Raw genomic sequence first — 4,950 nt, 5'->3', positions numbered from 1 at the left:
CTCACTTATACACCACACCCAACACAGGGCACTCACTTATCACAACACACCCAACACAGGCACTCACTTATACACAACACCCAACACAGGGCACTCACTTATACCACACACACCCAACACAGGGCACTCACTTATACACACACACCTAACACAGGGCACTCACTTATACACACACACCCAACACAGGGCACTCACTTATACACCACACACACTCAGGAAAAGCAACTGGAGACCCGTCTCTTCCCCTCTCCTTTCTCTGTCTCGCTCTGCCTTTCCCAAACCCACAAAAAGCGCCCATTCTCCATGTTAACCCTTCGCTCCATCGCACTGCAGTCTCCTCCTCTCCCTCTCGCCATCCTGGTCTACCCGGATACAGATACCCGGAATAAACACCCTCCCCTTTACGTAACACTTAAAGCCTCGCACTGGCTCCAGACCATGGCAACAGACTACCCACATCTGGATAGACTACACTCATTCATATCGTTATATTACCATGTATATATAGTCAAATACACAAGGGCAGGCTTATGCGTCACTATTGTATTCATAAAACATATATTTTTTTGGGGGGGTCTAAAAAGTAAATTTTTAATGTTCCTCTGAAGTACAGGTGTCTCCGACCTAAGTTAGACTTAGCTTTACTTTAGGAGAGGAGTTTTTATTTTAGGCAGGTCGAACATCTCTCTTCCCGCTCTCTTCCTCTCTCTCCTGCTCGAGTGTTTTCCAGGCTGTCTGGCATGGCTCTGTCCGTCTGCTGGTGCTTTATCTGCTGGCTCATACTGCCTCTAGGTGGACAAACACACACATTACATCTCAGCCATGGAACAGGGACAGGGGAGGACGGCGCACCTAGACGCTGATCTGGAGTCAGTTTGGTGTGTTCCCCTATAATGGTTAAGGTTAGGATTTGGCAATGTTGAGTTGATCCTAGATCAGTGGCTAGGGAGTGGGAACAGGAGAAGTACTGTGCTCTGGAACAGGGTAATGCTCAATGTTAGTGCGATGTGTCCTGTGTCTGAAAATAACAGACGATAAAGGCTCGACTGTCGATGGTGGATATGTGTGTACTGAAGAACACTGAGCATCTCTGTACCCATGTCCATGATTTGTCTGGGCAGGCTGGATCACACACTGAAACACACACAGCTCATGGTCTCGGAAAGCTTCAGGTTGACGTGACGCACACTAGTTCTGTTTTTTACAGAAGCCGAATTCCATGATTTGATTACGCAGGAATAGATGACATCATAACGCTCTGTCTCTAGGGAAGACACAGAGGCCAGGTGGAGGGTGGTGTGTGTTGTGGTGCGTTCAGTGGGCCGTTGGTCTCCACAAGTGACATGTGGACTTGTGCCCAACATGATGTTACCATGGTAACTGTGAAGGGTGGAGAATCGAGTTATAATTGGATAGAGCAAAGATTGGTAGGAGGAAGGAGAGAGAGGGGAGAGATGGATTTGGGGAGTGGGAGAAAGTGGGCGGGAGAAAGAGAGTGAGAGAGAGACGAGACTGTGGCGTCGCCGCCTATATGTGATGCCAGGTGAGAGTGGGAGTCAGGGGGGTGTTGGAGGGGGCGGAAAGTCAGGGACTTCACGTAGAGCCTCATGTCAGAGAACAGGAAACACCCACAGAGAAACTGGACATAAACGTACAGACACACCCGCAGCATAGATAAACACCTCATACAGTGTGAAGATATTCCTGTAGACACAGAGTATTATGCAGTCCCTCAATATGTAGGTTTTGGTTCGATGAGAACAAACTCCTACACAGATACAGGGCAGAGCTCCACCAATCAGAGACAGGAGAGGGAGATCGTTAAGCTTAGCTCCAACACCCCCCTGACTCCCACTCTCACCTGGCATCACATATAGGGGCACWCCACAGTCTCTCTCTCTCGCCTCTTTCTCCCTCCAACACCCTCTCTCTTTCGAGATTTTCTCCCTTTAATTTCAACACTCCTCTCCATGTCTTTTCATTTTGTCCTGAGGACTAGTGGTCTGTCACTATTCAGTCAAGTCTGCATGGTGATCTATTAGGTCTCTCAGAGGGAGAGGAGTATTCAGCCCAAGTAATCTCATCATTCTAGGTTTAGTCTATCCTCAATTTAATGGCTTGAATGTCTATTGATAATCTCTTGTATTTCCTGCCTGTTGTTCTGTGATCTSTCTGCASCCRCGTGCTGTTTCAYTTGTTGCTACCCGACATTCTTTCCTACCAAACATAAATGTGTGTCACATAGCCTACATAACAAAATGACTCTTGTTTMAYTTGCATATGTTTAWAGCCCCCATGCAGTCTTTTTATTTTTATRTCATCACTGTGGGACCAATTCAGACAGGAAATGTATACCTTTCCTACGCACGCCTTTCCTATGCACTTCTCAGTAGTTGGTATTCACACTTACCTTATGCCAGGTGCATAACAGGCTTTGCCAGCTTGGTTCCCTTGCACTGCCTGCGCTGAATACATTTTATTCAACCGCTGAAAACCCACCCACTTGCCGGCCAACAGATTTTCTCGTTTAGTTTTGATTCAATGTATCTAAAGCCATCCCTTTAAATGTGGCACCTTTAATTAGAATTGTCTCGACAGACTATATGGAGGGAACAGTTCAGATTATTAGGGCTCAATGAAAGAAAGACATGAAAATATGTGTATATTCATCTCTGTTTCATCATTTTGTAGATTATTTAGGGTTAGGAAAGCATTTATAAACTCATAAAAAACAGGCTTGTAGAGGCTTTACGCACAAAATATATGGAACAAAAGTATAAAACGCAATAATTTCAAAGATGTTACTGAGTTACAGTTCATAGAAGAAAATCTGTTCATTTAATACATTCATTTGGTCCTAATCTATGGATTTCACATGACTGGGAATACAGATATGCATCTGTTGGTCACAGATACCTTTAATTTAAAAAAGGTAGGGGCGTGGATCAGAAAACCAGTCAATATCTGGTGACCACCATTTGCCTCATGCAGCGCGACACATCTCCTTCGCATAGAGTTGATCAGGCTGTTGATTGTGGCCTGCGTTTATATTTTTGTTCAGTGTAGTTTAATAACAGTGTACCCTCAGTGACAGGGCTGTAACCTCCCCTCTCTCCCTCTGGCGCTCTCTGTAGCGGTTTATRTGTATTGACATGGTCAGAGCTCAGGGCAGTTTCAAAGCTGTATTCTCTCACTTTTTTCGTCGAGGTCGGGTCTAATGCCCATTCGTTTAACCGTTCTCTTATACACATCTAGATGTGTATAAGAGACTCAGGGCAGTTTCAAAGCTGTATTCTCTCACTTTTTTCGTCGAGGTCGGGTCTAATGCCCATTCGTTTAACCGTTCTGGAGAGGCCAGAGATGGGGGAGATGGATCCAACACACACACACACACACACACACACACACACACAACACACACACTACACACACACACACACACACACACACACACACACACACACACACACACACACACACACACACACAACACACACACACACACACACAGAGTGCGTGAGTGCAACACACAAAATCAACTACTAAGGGCACTGACTGCAACTCATATTACTGAAAAAAGGTTGCCTATAGAATGTCTACATATCATTTTTATCACTAAATACTGCTGCTAATAGAAAACTCATAACACGTGCAAACATACCACACATTATGAACAAATTGAGTGTGTGGCACAGTACATCTACACAGCAAATTTTCACTAATGGCTGCAAAATAGCGTACTTCATAACACACAGTCTAAACTATTAGACAAATGAGATGTGATCGAATACCCTCCGACAGCACAGTGTACACATTTATTTTAACTGTTCTGTTCAAATACATAAGGGAGGGTTCTAATCTTCCCTCTTCTATTGGCCAGTCATCTGCATCAGGGCGAGCTTGGGGAGTCTCAGCCATAAGGTCACAGCGAGCGCGTGACTTAGCTCAGATCAGGCTAAAATGTTGTTGTCATATAGATAAACTTCATTATTAACTGTTTCTGTACGCCCTGACCTTAGAGAGCCTTGTTTATGTCTCTATTGTTTAGTTCAGGGTGTTGTGATTTGGGGTGGGCATTCTATGGTTTTTTTCTAAATTTTTGTGTTTCTATGTTGGCCGGGTATGCGTTCGCAATCAGGACAGCTGCCTCTATCGTTGTTATCTGATTGGGAACCATACTTAGGTACCATTTTCCCTCTCTTTCATTGGTGGGTAGTTAACTTTGTTTGTGCACTATGCCCTGTGAGCTTTCCGGTTGTTTTTCGTTTTGTTTTGTTGTTTGGCTGTACATTTTTTTTTGAAATAAAAAGTGAAATATGTACTACCTTAGGCTGCACCTTTTTGTTCTCAGCATCGGCCGTGACAGTTCCAGAACCACTACACTTAGAAAGACGATAGACAGACATTAATGTGTATCTTTCTCTCAGCTAGGTAAACTAGGGGTCTGGTTACCATATGCATCAGCCTTTTTGCTTAAATGAACAAATTTCAGCGAAAAATGGAAAGAATTAAACTTAATCAACATTTAAATGGCAGTTCGAAAAACAAGCTTATTCTTTGAAGTGTTCTTATCTGTCATTCATTGTTGTTGTCCATTCATCTGGGGATTTTCTCTCCAGTCTCTGAGGGAGATAACACTCTGTCATTGGGAATACCCAAGCCTGTGCATTATCGGACGGTTTAAACGGAAGTGGGCATTAGACCGACCTCACGAAAAAAGTGAGAGAATACAAGCTTGAAACTGCCCTGAGCTCTGACCGTGTCAAACATATTAAACCGCCTACAGAAGCGCCAGAGGAGAGAGGGGAGGTACCCCTGTCACTGAGGGTTACATGTTATTAAACTACAACTGAACAAAAATATAAACGCAGGCCACAATCAAACAGCCTGATCAACTCTATGCCGAAGGAGATGTGTCGCGCTTGCATGAGGCAAAATGGTGGTGACCAG

The sequence above is a fragment of the Salvelinus sp. IW2-2015 genome, unplaced genomic scaffold (genome assembly GCF_002910315.2).
Source record: "Salvelinus sp. IW2-2015 unplaced genomic scaffold, ASM291031v2 Un_scaffold1535, whole genome shotgun sequence".
NCBI classification, from domain to species: Eukaryota; Metazoa; Chordata; class Actinopteri; order Salmoniformes; family Salmonidae; genus Salvelinus; species Salvelinus sp. IW2-2015.
Note: the sequence above shows the minus strand (reverse complement) of the source record.